Source organism: Schistocerca serialis, chromosome 2 (assembly GCF_023864345.2).
Source record: "Schistocerca serialis cubense isolate TAMUIC-IGC-003099 chromosome 2, iqSchSeri2.2, whole genome shotgun sequence".
Classification (NCBI taxonomy): Eukaryota; Metazoa; Arthropoda; class Insecta; order Orthoptera; family Acrididae; genus Schistocerca; species Schistocerca serialis.
The window spans coordinates 248,318,976-248,335,916 of record NC_064639.1 but is presented as its reverse complement, the minus strand read 5'-3'; positions in this window follow the sequence as shown (position 1 = coordinate 248,335,916).

Here is a 16,941-nt window from a genome sequence, read left to right as displayed (position 1 = left end):
TAAGTGATATGGATTGAGAGTGAATCGAAGAAAGACGAAAGTAATGAGAAGTAGTAGGAATAAGAACAACGAGAAACTTAACATCAAGATTGATGATCGCAAAGTAGATAAAGTTAAGGAATTTTGCTACCTAGGTAGCAAAATAACCAATGACGTACGCAGCAAGGAGGACATCAGAAGCAGATTAGCACTAATGAAAAGGGCATTCCTGGCCAAGAGAAGTCTGCTAATATCAAACATAGCTTAATTTGAGGAAGAAATTTTTGAGAATGTACGTTTGGAGCACAACATTGTATGACAGTGAAACGTGGACTGTGGGAAAACCGGGACAGAAGACAGTCGAAGCATCTGAGATGTGTCGCTACAGACGAATGTTGAAAATTAGGTGGACGTATAAGGTAAGGATGGTTCAAATGGTTCTGAGCACTATGGGACTTGACATCTGAGGTCATCAGTCCCCTAGAACTTAGAACTACTAAAACCTAACTAACCTAAGGACATCACACACATCCATGCCTGAGGCAGGATTCGAACCTGCGACCGTAGCAGTCGCGCGGTTCCGGACCGAAGCGCCTAGAACCGCTCGGCCAACGCGGCCGGCTAAGGTAAGGAATGAGGAGGTTCTGCGAAGAATCGGAGAGGAAGGAAATTTGTGAAAAACACTGACAAGGAGAAGGGACAGGATGATAGGACACCTGTTAAGACATCAGGGAATGACTTCCATGGTACTAGAGGGAGCTTAAGAGGGCAAAAACTGTAGAGTAAGAAAGAGATTGGAATACAGCTAGCAAATAATTGAGGACATATGTAGCAAGTGCTGCTCTGAGATGAAGACATTGGCAAGGGAGAGGAATTCGTGGTGGATCGCATCAAACCATTTAGAAGACTCATGACCCAAATAAAAATGCGATAAATAGTTGCAATAATTCTACGTCAAGTCGAAAAGACTCGCAGTACGCATCTTACAATAGCTAAGCAAATGCATTACATTTAATACTGAATTGTATATCTCAGAAAGAACTACAAAATTGTCTGCGAGAGCATATGTTTATCTTTTACAGCTGAACTATAGTCACCCTGTTACTGCTTTGTAGATGCTGAAACGGGCGATCTGTAAACCCATTATTGGTCAACCGCAAAAGATAAACACATCTTCTAGTGGACTTTTATCTAGACATTTATGAGCACTACAGTCTGGTACTATGTAACTTGATGTAACTCTTATGTATTACGTAGTGTATATCAAGAGAGAGTACCGGTGCAAAACATTTTTAGTTAATTTTCCTGACGAAATTTAAACGACTGAACAGACATTCATGGGGTGTACCTAAGAACCACCCCGATTAAACCAGCTTTCAAATAAAAAAAATGCATTAAAATCGAACCTTTCGTTTGGAGCTACGATGCCACAGACAGATACACATACATACACACTGTAAGTCCCATCTGTTTGCGTCGGAGCTAAAACTTAATCTGCAGATAACACTTTGAATTTTAACAGAAATCACTTCGGACCTCAGCAACAGGACTCCCAGAATGTAAGTATAAAGAGAAAATATGTACTGAATTACTATCATGAAGCCGTAATAACTGGGTATTTAGTCGAGAAACAGAATGTACGGTGCATGGGATCATATTTAAGCATCAGTCCAAATACCAGAAACATGATGGGTAGGTTCAGTTGCGCTACGACAAAGTTCTTCAATATTTAATTTAGTTTCCAGTGTCCAAGCTCATGCTCCAAATCAACTAGAACGTCACCGGTGTCGTATCCCTTCTTTTAATCAGTAGGTGATTTTTCTTATTCTTCAGATTTGTCATCTACTGGTGACGTTTTTTTTCAAGAGGGTAGACCTTCAATAAGGTATCGAAAAGAACTATCCTTCTACTCCCAAAGAAGCCATATAGTTTCGATTAGATTTACTTTTAGTTCAAACTGATCCATATGAGGGAGATCCTCTGGGATGTGGAACATGTCAGAAAACAAGAATACACAACAAATATTTACAAAATAAGGACAGATATGCTAATGTAGCTTCCACAGATTCCAAAAGAGATGGCGTTTGTGGATGTGGAATCGGTCTTTAAATAAAATAAATAAAAAATTTAAACATATTTACATTTAAAAGGACATAAAACGTATCATCAAATATTAAATGTTCAGTTAACTTAGGTGCATATGATGATTCTTAGGTTAATGTAGCCACGCATTACCAAATTTAAAAAAAATAAAATAAAATACATTTTACAGCACTTATTTACGATGATCGCATTATTGCACAACATTTGTACAAAAGTCAAATTGTTCGCAGTTCACGTTATGTTATATTATTAATAACATACACGCATCAATTGGTTCTACTAAAAAGTTCATCAATGGCGCAGAAGCCATCAATGAATCCTTTAGACCTCTCAAACTGAACTTTATTATTAGTTAAACTTGTTATGGCTGCTGGCATGTTACTGAAAATGTGTATTACCGAATAGTGGACATCTTTCTGAACCATAGTAAGTGACTTTAAATCTTTATGAAAGTTAATCTTATTTCTAGTATTCATTCCATGAATTGATCTGTTGATTTTAAAAAAAAATGATATTTTTTAATGACAAACTTCACTAAGGAATAAATATATTGGAAGCAGTAGTCATTGTCCCCAGTTCCTTAAGCAGCCATCTGCAGGACGTTCCTGACTTCACACCACAAATAATCCGTATTGCACGTCTTTGGGCTCAGAAAACTTTAGCTTGACTTTATGAGTTACCCCAGAAAGTAATTCCACATGAGATAGTGGTAAGACATAAGCATAGTACGCTAGCTTTTTATTTTTACATCCACTATGTCTGACAACATTCGCATGGCAAATAGAGATTTGTTTAGTCGCTTTAGCAGTTCTGTGGTATGCTCATCCCAGTTAAGTTTATTACCAAGCTGTAGTCCACAGACTTTAACACTGCCAACTTCTTCTATCTGCTTGTCGTCTTATTTTAGGCCAGTGGTTCCCAACCTAGGGGGAATTACCCCCAGAGCAGTAAAATGAAATTTTCTGAGGGGTAAAAACCAAAACGGTTTGACTGTGTTTGTCATGAAACTAAATTATTTTTTAAAGATCATTAGGCCTACTATTACATAATTTTCTAATACAGAATTTTCTCAATTACTCAATGAGTGACACTGCGCAGTGTAGGTTACAGCTTACGAAACGAATGTAAGAACATCTTCTTCCTCACACAGTCCACACACTACACACATACTGTGAGTTCTGAACCACACATCGATGAGGTAAAAGTGAGACATGCATGTAACAAAAGCTGAACATCTCATGAAAATTCTTCCCCAAGTTCCTGCCATAGACGAGAACATGCTTCATTACTCACTTGAAAACAGATATATGAACTAACTGACAGCACGACAGTACAGTAACTACGTAAGGGCTATTATAGTGTTGTCCACACCGTTATTATTATTATTAATACTATTAGTGGCAGTGGTCAGATACGGAGCATTGGCAGCCTAATGTCTTCCAATTCCTCCCAATTCAGAAGTAGAGTGTTCAACAATCAAGTGATTTACCAATCGAGAGTATAATGAACAGACTTTAAATTCGGTAATTTCAAAGCGAGGTGCAGGGAACAGGTGAAGCAAATGTTGCTAGGGAGAGTAGTGGCGTAGCGGAAGCATGTTTTTCAATAAGTGTGATCGTCACAATGGATAGTTACCTTTCTTATCAGAGAAAAGTTGTGGGTTGCACTGACGATGCACCGGGAATTGCTTCATCACTCAAACACACACACACACACACACGCAATACGAATACAACTGATGGAAAAGAAACATGGTATTCAAGATTTATAGAGATGAAGGTATTTTTTTCGACTACGATAGCAATAAAAATAAAAACAAGGAAATGAATGGCTTAGGAGCATGATTTATGATGTGCACTGATTGAGAACAACTCAGATTATAAAAAAGGCTTTAGACATTAGCAATACAATAGTCTCACTCACTCATTAGTTTGTGGCCTCATAAGAAACCCACAAAAATAGAGGTGTTCAGGAAAATTCTTTTCCATCCTGAAATTTAGTTACACGCTAGGCTCTACAGTTGATGATGGTGGAGAGAGCGGGCTGGACGGAGAGTGGGAGGGGGGGGGGCAGTAGGGTGAAAGTATTGGCTAATATATTATTGCAATCAGGAGCAATGGACTAAGAAAGGTTGGAAACCACTGTTTTAGGCTTATACTGGCAGCGAACCTTTTACAAGTCCTGAATTGCATATGGTATATTTTTCCCAAGGTTTAACGACAGAGAAGTGGCTAGGAATCATTTATTAACGTCCATGAAAATTTCATTAGCCGATCTTTCTAAGGCTATATTTGATTTACTATTTATTGCAATGTTTGTTTAATCTGTCAACAAAACAAACTTAGCATCTGGTAATGTTACTGATGAAAGATCATTGATATTCACAAGAGAAAATAGGGGCCCTAATATGGAATCTTGAGGAGACACCACATGTTATTGGTTCCCAGTTGGATGATAGCTTAATACTCACCTCTTTCCTATTGACACCCTTCGTTTTCTGTGAGATATATAGGATTTGAACCATTTTGCAACTTTTCCCGTTATACTATATTATTCTAATTTAGTTGCCGTGATTTACATAGTCAAATGGCTTTGATGGATTACAAAATATACCAGTAGCCTGCAATTTACTTTCGGATGAATTAAGTACATTCTCACTGTATGAGCAGATAGCCTTTTCAATATATCTCAGTATCTGAACCCGTTAGAAATCTTAATTGTGACTTGGATAATACTTTATTTGTGGTCAGATGGTTAAGAAGGCGATTGTGTATAATGTTCTCTAAAATTTTTGAGAATTTGGGAAAAGTGAAATTGGACGGGAGTTTGGTACTGTTTCTTTATCTTCGTTCTTATACAAAGGCTTAATTTCAGCATCTTTCAGCCATTAATGTTCCACTGATAAAAGACTGTTTACACTTAAAATATTACTGAACTTAGAAGCACACTGTTTAATCCACTTTGCTGACATATTGTCATAGCCACTAGCTTTTTTGATTTTAAGGATTTAACGGTGGACATTAATTCCACTGGTGTTGGAAGTATTCTCCTCATGTTGTTGTAGTTATTTGTAGTGACTGGTCTGAGATATCTACTCTACCTGGAAACCCTATCTTTTCAGTAACAGTTATGCTTATTGAAAAGTTCGTCAACACTAGGCACATCTGTTACTCTTATATCATTTACTCTTAATGCTAGGTGTTCCTATTCATCTCTGGTACTATCAGTCTCTTCCTTCACTACATCTCACATTGTCATTAATTTTTTATTTGATGTGACTGTCCTTCTCTGATAATGCATTTGCCTTAATGTCCGTATTACTATCTTCAACATTTTGCAGTATGTGTTTTTAATTATCTACAGCATTTACATTAGCATTTTCTGACTGATAGATATAATTTCCTTTTTACCTTACAGGATACCTTTATTCCTTGAGTAATCAATGGCTTTTTTTATAGACTTTGGTCTTATCTGGATTTTTTTGGGGGGGTAAACAGTTTCAAAAAAGTTAAGGACATCGTTAACACATGTGTTGTATTTCTCATTCATGTTATGAGCATTGCACTCATCACTCCAATTAATGTCTTTGATCACTTTCCTAAAACAATCAATTTTTGGCTTACTGACCACCCCCTTGAACTCAGATTTAGTGGATTTTATATGCTGATTATTATTAACATTGTATGGTTTCAGAGGCTACTTATTATTGGTTTTATAATAGAATTTTGTTTATTAAATATTTCAATAAAATATTATCAGTGGCCATTTTTGAGCCCTTAGCTAATCTAGTTGGAAAGTAACAGTATGGATTAAGACGAATGACAATGCTACTGCTTCTTACAGGAAGCGTTTTCAAGAAAATCTACATTAAAATCACAAGTAACCACTAATTCTTTGTGTTTTGTTGTTCATAGGACCAGTAGAGGTTCAAAGTGATTTACAAATAGATTAAAATTATCCCTATTGTTACTCGGTATACCCTTAGTACTATGAATAAACAAGATTGTATACTGACCGACTAGTTACATCCACAAAATTTATATTTGCTGCCAGTTTTTCTATTTTAGTTTCAAATTCTTCATCGAGTAATTGCGTATACTTATCAAACAGATCGGATAAATCGTTAGTTAAACACATTCATTACAGCACAAAAATATCAATAAATATAAAAAGAAGTATTTACTGTCTATTTAAACGATGTGAAGCACGGTTGCCAGAGAAACTGCAAAACTCTCCCGTTTGTCTTTCACTCAAAAAAAAAAAAAAAAAAAAAAAAAAGCCTTACTTTGCGTGTTCAGTTCATGTTTCTTTTCCAGTACGAACATGGTATACACAACCAGAGTGATATAAACTATTATACTAAAAGTAGTCTATACAAAATAAACCCAAACACCACAATTTAGAAAATTTCATTGTGAGAACTGCAACCAAAAGCGGATATACACTGAGATGACAAGGGATAGCGATATGCACGTATAAGAGGGCAGTAGTATTGCGTACACGAGGTATAAAACGGCAGTGCATTGGCGGAGCTGTCATTTCTACTGAGATGGCCCACGTGAAAAGATTTCTGAGATGATTATGGCCGCACGACGCGAGTAAATAGACCTTTAATGCGGAATGGCAGTCGGAGCTGGAGCCATGGAGCATCCACAGAGTCAAGAGTGTGCCTAGAATACAAAATTTCAAGCGTTACTTCTCATCACAGACAACGCAGTAGCCGATGTTCTTCACTTAACGACCAAGAGCAGCGGCGTTTGCGTAAAGTTGTCAGTGCTAACATAGGAGCAACAACGTGTGAAATAATCGCATAAATCAATGTGGGGCGTACGACGAAAGTATCCGTTAGGAAATTTGGCGTTAATTGGCTATGGCATAAGACAACAGACGCGAGTGCCTTTGCTAACAGCACGAAATCGCCTGCAGCGCATCTCCTCGGCTCGTGATCATATCGTTGGACCCTAGACTACTGGAAACCAATAGCCTAGTCAGATGAGTCCCGACATCAGTTGGTAAGAGTTGGCGATAGAGTTCGAGTGTGGTGCAGACCCCACGAAGCCCTGGGCCAAAGTTGTCAATAAGGCACTGTGCAAGCTTGTGGTGGCTCCATAATGGAGTGGGCTGTGTTTACATCGAATGGACGGGGTACTCTGGTCCAAGTGAATGTTCGGCTACTTGGACATCATTTGCAGCCATTCATGGACGTCATGTTCTCAAACAACGATGGAATTTTTGTGGATGACAATGCGCCATGTCACCGAGCCACGATTGTTCGTGACTGGTTTGAAGAACATTCTGGACGATTGAAGCGAATTGTTTGGCCACACAGATCGCCCGACATGAATCGTGTCGAACATTTATAGAACATAATCGAAAGGTCAAAACTTGCACAAAATCTTGCACCAGCAACACTTTCGCAATTATGGTTCAGTATTTCTGGTTGTTGTTAGTTGTTTTTGGGGAAGGACACCAGACAGCGAGGTCATCGGTCTCATCGGATTAGGGAAGGACGGGGAAGGAAGACGGCCGTGCCCTTTGAAAGGAACCATACCGGCATTTGCCTGGAGCGATTTAGGGAAATGACGGAAAGCCTAAATCAGGATGGCCTGACGCGGGATTGAACCGTCGTCCTCCCGAATGCGAGTCCAGTGTCCAGTATTTCTGCAGAGGGCTTCCAACGACTTGTTGGGCTCTTGCCATGTCTTGCTGCTGCACAACAACGGGCAAGAGGAGGTCCGTCATGATATTAGGAGATATACCACAACTTTTGTCACCTCAGCATAAGATTCTCTGACCAATCCCAGAACTACTGTATTTCACCGTATAATATAATTGCGAAAGATAACACCATTCCAAAAATATCCTTCGCAAGACTTAATTGACATTAGTCCAACTCATAAACGTTTTTCATGTGTTTTGTGTGTCAATATGTCTTTTAACTCATTTGGAACTCTCACGGCACGTTCGTAAACATGGTGCTGCCTTATAGAGAGGTACAATTCTCACAAGACCTCTACGAGCGTAAAGGTCAATGTTCCATAAAAATCTTCTGCGCCTCCATAAACAATCTAAACTGCGGTAAACACGCTGTGTACCACCCGATCCGCGACGGACCACAAACCATTCGGTTACGGAAGAAGTCAGACATACATAAGTTTTTTTTAATAATAATTTTTATTTCGTCATCTGTGAAAGGAACGAGAAAAGACTTGAATACCTATTTGCTACGTCTTTCGTAGTAATTTTCACGTTATAGCTGTTACGTATATGTAGTCACTGCGCGGATCGAGTTCTCAGATGAACAGTATCTACACTGCCCTCGGCGCCAGAGTTGCTGACGCAAGGGGAAGTCCGACGGGCCCAGACACACAGACGCAGGAAATCCGCTTTTGCCGACCCCTCCCCACTGTAAGTCACGCTTTCTGTCTAGTTTTTATTTGCCCACTGACCATTTCCTGTCAGATGGAAGATTGGTGCGATAGATAAAACATGGCTGTAACAAAGCTGACGTGTCGCCCCCACAATGCACATCCATAACCTGTTGGCAGTCGTCACTACCCGCTAATGTTGGGAGTCATGGGATCGGTACCTAGTGAGCGTCTAGGATTTTTGTGTCGCGAAGTGGTCGGACATGGGACTGAAAGGCTTCGATTAGGCTAGGAATCGCATGACCTTTAGTCATGAACCCCACATTCGAGGCAGGATTCGAACCTGCGACCGTAGCGGTCGCGCGGTTCCAGACTGTAGCGCCTAGAACCGCTCGGTCACTCTGGTCGGCCAGTAGTTTAGTGACCCCTTTCCTAAGTCAAGGTGTAACACAAACACAATATGTCACCTGTTACACACACTACTGCATAATTAGTAATTTCATTGATGCTTCTTTGCATACTCATCACTTCTTTGAAAGAATTTTGTTCTTTTATGAAAAGGATAGTCGCTACTCACCATGTAGCGGAGGTGCTGAGCCGCAGATAGGCACAACAGAAAGACTGTCAGAAAACGAGCTTTCGGCCAACAAGGCCTTCGTCGGAGATACAATATGCACACAAACACACTCACGGGAACGCAACTCACTAGCCTCAGCAGCCAGAGACTGCAGTCAAGAATGTGTTAGTTGCGTTTGCATGAGTGCGTTTGTGTGTAGGGTAAAAGGAGATATATTCGTGACAAATTTTTTAATTTTACTAATTACTTCTGATATTTATAAAATTAATCTTTTATAAATACTTGCCTCTTAGGAATCGGACGTAATACAATGATTTTAGACTGTATTTCTTATTTAAATAGTGCTACTGAATAAATATTGTGGCATCTTCCAAAGGATAAAAACTATATAATTTCGTGACATAGGTAGGTAATTTTATGATAATAGTAATCTAATTTCGTGATAAATCGTAATTTCGATAATTTCACAACAAATTTATTGGATTACTTATTTTTTTCAAACTAACAGTACAAATGGTCATGTAGGTGAAAAATAGTCTTCATTGTTGTTGTAACATACTGCTAGGCATTGTTTGCTTACAGTGTCTGAATCCTCGAATAGTTGTTGCACATATAAACGTCCTCCTCTGCACCGGAATGTTGGCAGAGCACATGGTATGGTGTTGAGCAAAACGAGCATTGGATCCATTTAGCTCCATTCTTTTTGCGAACATCGCTAATAATATTTGTGGCATGTACCACAAAGCCAATCATGCATGTGGTTTTTGTGATCTCTGATTTCGATGTAGGGGCTTTTAGTTGCAGTTCTCTATTGAGACACTTCGCTCCTAAATCTTTTTTTATTCTTTTCTGATTCACAGTAGGCCTATTTTATCGCCGCTATTGTCAGTGTCAACAGATCGTTTTCCATGCTTTGTGCCACGGGCCTATTTTGTGTGGGTTGAACAGGCTTATTTGTTAACAGTGAAGGAGCAACAGCGGCTCCAGAAGTGACATTTTTGTTGAAGGGATCAATTCCAGCTTTTCTGAAGGCGTTTTGGATATTCTTCGCACAAAAACTCTGAATAAATGCTGGATTTAAAATTGTATGAAAGTTGCTTCTGTTCGGCTTATCCTACTATTTGTTGTGACGACATAGGACAGACCAGTTACGTCGCAATTCCATAATCGATCAGGCAAGTTCTGAATATTTAAATCTTCCACCAATTTCTTTAATTTAGAAAAGAAATCACGAATCATCTCTTCAGTTCTTACAATTCATACAATTGCGCAAAATAAGAGAACATGCAATGACACCATTCTGTTGAGTGGAATTTGCTAAGAAATTCACTGTTCCCCTTAAGCATTATCACGCGTAACTTACGCCACACGAGTAACTGCAATGGATTTTTACGTTCACTGTATTACTGACTATACCATACCGTAAAATAAATCTCTTACCTTCAATAGTTTCCACGCAGGGTCAAAAATACAGAAACGTTGCAATAACCCCCTCAGTATTTCACGAAACAGCACGAAGAATGAGAAAAAGTTGTTTATTGTTGACTTAACGTGTGGCGGAAGAGAAACAGGCATATGGCTCCATCTGGCGGGAAGCACAGAATTACCACAACACGGGCCAACCTTCTCCTTGCATAGGGATGACCGCTGCACACAAACAAAAAATTATCACGAAATTACTTATACCACGAAAATATCTCCCTTTAGCCTATGTCGTATCTCCGACGAAGGCCTTATTGGCCAAAAGCTCATTTTTTGACAGTCTTTTTGTTGTGCCTATCTGTGGCTCAGTTACTCCGCTACGTGGCGAGCAGCAACTATCCTTTTCATACTACTGCTACATTCCAGTCTGTATTTTCCATTGTTGAATTGCGCTCTTTGGTATTTTCTTGATTTTTATACCTGCATTTAGGTATTGTGCAATTTTGTATTGTAAACTTGGATGTTGCTGGTCCATGTATAAAAAAATTAATAAACAAAAATTTTACAACAAACAGGGAGAACACGGAGGAAAGTAACTCTGTGGAACGGCGACTGAAGAGTAGGGAAGCAGAAGGTGGAACGCACGCGGAAGAGCGCGTGCCAGGGCGAGTACGTTCGAGGCGGTGCACAGCCAACACCAAGCGGTGAGCACCTGTTGGCAGACTGAAGCATCAGAGGTGCTAAAAGTTGTGGAAAGGCAACTGAAATGATGGAACAGGCAACGTAAGCTCCATGGCGTATTGCAGATATTGAGAAGGGCCACGAGTGAGCTGTTTTTAAGCGCCAGAACTCGATGACTGGTACGGCCGACTACAACGACGAATTATCTTACTTCATCGCCTAAAGGCAGAATATTGATTTATTACTGCAACCAGTAAACCCCCGTTTCATTAAAGAATCGAACACCAGTGTATGAAGCAGCTTCAAAGTCTGGTTACTTTATAAATACTAGGCGCTTTAGTCTGGAATCGCGTGACCGCTACGGTCGCAGGTTCGAATCCTGCCTCGGGCATGGATGTGTGTGATGTCCTTAGGTTAGTTAGGTTTAAGTAGTTCTAAGTTCTAGGGGAGTGATGACCACAGATGTTAAGTCCCATAGTGCTCAGAGCCATACTTTATAAATAAGTTTTTGTGTTAAATATTTCCCTTTAAGCAATTAACCGAGAAGATGTTTCAGAATGATCTGAAATTATGATTAAAGTTTGTTGGGAGTTCCTAAGTGTTCTCATTATAAAATACTGGATGCATATAAAACGGGCAATTTGCGCTCCATTTTAAGCGAAAGCTAGTTTTTCACGCATGTCAATTTTTGCGACATCATATCTCCTGAACTATGAGTCGTACATGATATAATTTTGCAGTTACATTCAGTGACGTATGTGTATAATCTGTGCACACTGCGTCGCGAATAGAGATAGTAAAAAATAAGTATAAATTAAAACAGCGTGCCTGATGTTAAAGTTTGACTGCACAAAGAGCGTCAATGGTGTAAGCGATAAACTCTTTTTGTTTCATCATTTTGTGGTGGATGTCAACGTGAAAAAGTTTCTTAAAGGTTTGAAACTATATGTAAACTTCGCTGGAAGTTACTTAGTGCTCTGATTCTCAAATACTGGAGGGATGAAGTCCGTGTATTTGTGCGCTATCCTTTATGCTGCCGCAAGTCATACACACAGTCTCTAAATGGAATTTGTCTTACTGTGTTAAGCTTTTAACACAGGATTACACCGGTTAAGTAGTATATTGTGACAGTATTTTAAATTTTTAAATGTCAATAATTAAGCGATGTACTGAACATCTTACTTTTCTGTCCCCTACACTGCAACTGGTATCGGGTTTCGGGGCACTGTTTTAGTAATACAGACGCGCTGGCCATCCTTTAAATTTGTTCGTTGGACTCAGTATACTGTTGCACTAAATGTTATGTGAACAGTGAATTATCTAGTACAAACTAAATACAGTAATTCCCTTTTGAGAATCCTTCAATGAATTTTAAGGTCATATTGTTGAGTATTACCTACGAATACAGTGCATTTTCGTCTTTTCAGAATTTCATTTGAATGATTAAAATAATTATTCCTTAATTAACCTTCAGATACGAACAGTATCTTTTATTATGGGGCGATGATTCATTAAGTTTCTTTCATTCCTGAACGAAGAGAAATACTTATTGTGCCAAAATATTTTATAGTTAGGAATTTATTTGAAGGTGAAAAATGAGTAGTTTATTTACAGATAACATTAATTTTACTTGCCATAATTTGCTGCACTCCTCCACTTAAATATTACAAACTCGTGCTCATCTGTGATTAGGTTATTATTTGTTTTGGATTACATTTCAAAATTGTTTCCTTGACATCTGATTGCTTTAAAAAATACAATGTGACACCGTCCCCGTCATAATTCGCTTTTTTCTGTAAAAAATCTTTAACAATAACCACAACATTCACAAAAGGTAAACAATTATTACGGCACGGTCAAAAAAAATAAAATAAAAAAAGCAAGATTATTGCTACCTCCTGCGGGAGAATGCCACGTTTCAGAAGAATTTTGTTCAAACTGACGCCGACCACGGAAACCTACGCAAATATTTATAAATCTAGTATTTTATCTCCGCTCTGCACAGCACTGTAACTGGTAACAACTTAAAACTGCAGAATTGTTAAACAATTAGCTTAAAATTTTCGATAAATAATAGTTGGTCTCGAGCTTTAACCTGATACAAGAAGCTGTTAAATTAATTTCCCTTCACCCATACATGTTTCATGGCAATATGTGCTGCCCTGCTTGGACGGTAAATATATTTTACTGCCTGACAATTTTACCAAAAGACTGAAGAAAAACATAATAAATAGTATGTTGCAACAGACAGGAATTCAGTAACAAATAGTATTTGGAAGCACGGAACTGTAGAGCTACGTTATCACACAGATGGATAGTGATAGAAAAAGATACAAAAAATGCCACCCTTACAGCAGAGAGAGGATGTTTGTAGTAAACATAGCTATCTTCTCCATAAGTCGGATTCATCATCCAAAATATTGTTACGTGCAACTACAAAAGAACTGAGTACAACCATAGGTTCCCAAGACAGCTGCGACTTTCAGCAGAATGAAGTAACGTGTCGGACATTGTAAAAGAAAAAAAGAATTGCCTTAATCTTCTTACGTTGTTGAATATCGTGCATGCCTCATAACAATGTTTCGACAATTGGTTCTTGGCGTGAACAAGGTATTAATCGCAAACAACGCAAGTTGATCAGTATTTATGCATTTTTTGTTCTATGGGCCATGAAAGTTGTGGGCTTAATTTAAAAAAACGTATTACTTTAGAGCAAGGCCTGATCTACCAAACACAAAACACACACACACACACACGCACACACACACACACACACACACACATACACACACACAAACAAACAAACAAACTAGCGCGCGCGTGCAAGGATGGGGTAAAAAGAAAGATGGAAACATACAAACGAATCGTGGTGAACAACCTGTTGGTAAGTGTAGTTTATTTTTAAACTTAAGTGATGCCCAAGAGAAAGGTATTAATCGAGATGTTTTACTATTACCAATTCCAGAACTGATCTTGTCAAGGTCCTAACAACTTTTAACAAAAAAAAGTGAAAAAATACCTCGTCTCGGGTAGAACCAAGGAGACTGTAGAGTTTTGCGTTTTGGTCGTTAGGCATACGACCAAGACGTGATTCCACTTCTTCAGATAATGCGGATGGTTCAAATGGTTCAAATGGCTCTGAGCACTATGGGACTTAACTGCTCAGGTCATCAGTCCCCTAGAACTTAGAACTACTTAAACCTAACTAACCTAAGGACAGCACACACATCCATGCCCGAGGCAGGATTCGAACCTGCGACCGTAGCGGTCGCGCGGTTTCAGACTGTAGCGCCTAGAACCGCTCTGCCACCAAGGCCGGCTGGTGCAGATGGCTTTGGGATTTAATCCAGAGCTTCGGTGTGAATCTGGCGATCAAGAACTTTACGGTGCTCCCTTTCTTCACACTGCCGGCCAAACCCTGGTGGTGAAAATCTCTTTCAACACGAGGAATCACACCAGTTATCTCCAGATCGGACGCCTCCGCACTAGCATATTTTAGCCATCTCGGTTACGGTTGGGAACCAGTTGATGACAGGAAGAAAGTACTTCTTGTGGGTCGTGGGGACTGTGGAGGGAAAGCGCGAGAACACCTGATGTTTTCAGCTGAGCTGCTTTTCCAGTTGGGTTACTATCTCCTCGAAGTCACTGGCTATTTGCATTGCCTCGCAGTGTGATGGAAACAGTAGCAGAAAGTACTGTGACGTTGGCAGCACTTACCGGCGGAGCGAAGACCAGATGGTGGTGGCAGACAGTGGGGGGCACCTCCGGTGGGCCACCCACGGCGTTGTCGGCGACCAGCGGACACGGAGGGAGACGCGTGGCTGGCGGCGGGCGATCCGCCGCGGCGCCTACCCGGCGTCGGCGTCGCCGCGGCGCCCCGTATCGAGCAGCGCGCCTGCGTCGCGTGACCCCGGCAGCCGGGCGCCGGCCCAGCAGCTGACGCGACGCGGCACGACGCCTTCATCTGGGGTGTGGCCTAATTCCACCAGCGCGTCGTTTGCTGTCAGCACGCGACGGCTCTAAGAGACAAACAATTATGTCTGATGAACGGTGCTATAACCTGGTAGGAGAAAGTTACATAGAAGGTTTCTACAGTAGAGTAGACGCTATCCAGCGAACAGTACTAATTTCACGTGGCACCAGCTCAACAAGTGGTCAAAATGGTTCCCTTGACTTTATGAAACCCTGTGGCGTGCATACTGTAAGACCTTCGGTACACACACCATCAGAGTATTTGACTTGTCGCTCTAACGAAGTAGGCGAGTGTCAGCAATATGTCTCGTGGTCTTATCGTGGCGTGTTTATCTTCTGCCGTTAGGTCAGACAATAGAAATGCCACTTGCACGCTTAGAGTAGCAGATTGACGGTGACCAACTTTAAACTGAACCTGATTAATTTTCACACACATTTATTAAAATAATAAAAAGCATAGACATTACGTAACTTGATTTTATATGCTATTTACAATTGACAATCTGAAGTTCCTTTGGTCTGGGTATGTTAATCTTATTGTCACATATCTCTGATACTTGACAAAGTGTCTATTCATTTATCTTCATGGCTATGTACAGGAATATGATAATCTTCTTAGGTGCAGACTGAAACTTGACTACAGACTAATGCAGACTGGTGCAGACTGGTGCAGACATATGCAGACTGACTAATCGGAGGTCTGTACACTCGTTATAATACCTCGTGCATTCAGGTATCACTGTGCGAGTGTGATCTGCGAGGAGAAAAGGTTCTATGTTAGCAGCAATCTCATTGGCTGCGTTACATATTGATACGCGGATCGGCGGAAGCAGAATTTGGTCTGTCTCGAAGGCAGCACCATCTCGTAGTGTGGAGACAGACGAGCGCTGCGCCTGCACTGTTGTGCTTAGCGGGGTGCGCTCTAGTGGGAAAGTTGTGTACACACTGACTACGCGGAACTATGTACACCACAAACCTGAATGAAAAATGCTCCTTTCATAGCGCAAAAAACGGGAATATGTTTTGAACAGATTTGGGGATATAAAAGAAAACTACTATTTTTTCTACTGATCAGGCACCTTCAAATACGTTTAAATTAGAACAGCTTGACACATTCGCGCTATATTACTCGTTAGTATTAGTGCCCATGTCATGTAATATAATATAGCGTGTCAAGCAGAATAACATGATACATATTATCACATATCACATTGCATACAACCCCCCCCCCCCCCCTTCTCTAGGAAAAAATCCAACCCAAGATATTTTATCTAACGCGAAAAACTTTTTTAGCTTTTACATGCATGCTCTTCAGCCGTATAATATTACACTACTGGCCATTAAAATTGCATACACCACGAAGATGACGTGCTACAGACGCGAAATTTCACCGAAAGGAAGAAGATGCTGTGATGTGCAAATCATTAGCTTTTCAGAGCATTCACACAAGGTTGGCGGCGGTGGCGACACCTACAACGTGCTGCCATGAGGAAAGTTTCCAACCGATTTCTCATACACAAACAGCAGTTGACCAGCGTTGCCTGGTGAAACGTTGTTGTGAGGCCTCATGTAAGGAGGAGAAATGCGAACCATCACGTTTCCGACTTTCATAAAGGTCGGATTGTAGCCTATCGCGATTGCGGTTTATCGTATCGCGACATTGCTGCTCGAGTTGGTCGAGATCCAATGACTGTTAGCAGAATATGGAATCGGTGAGTTCAGGAGGGTAATACGGAAAGCCGTGCTGGATCTCAAAAGCCTCGTATCACTAGCAGTCGAGATGACAGGCATCTTATCCGCATGGCTGTAACGGATCGTGCAGCCACGTCTCGATCCCTG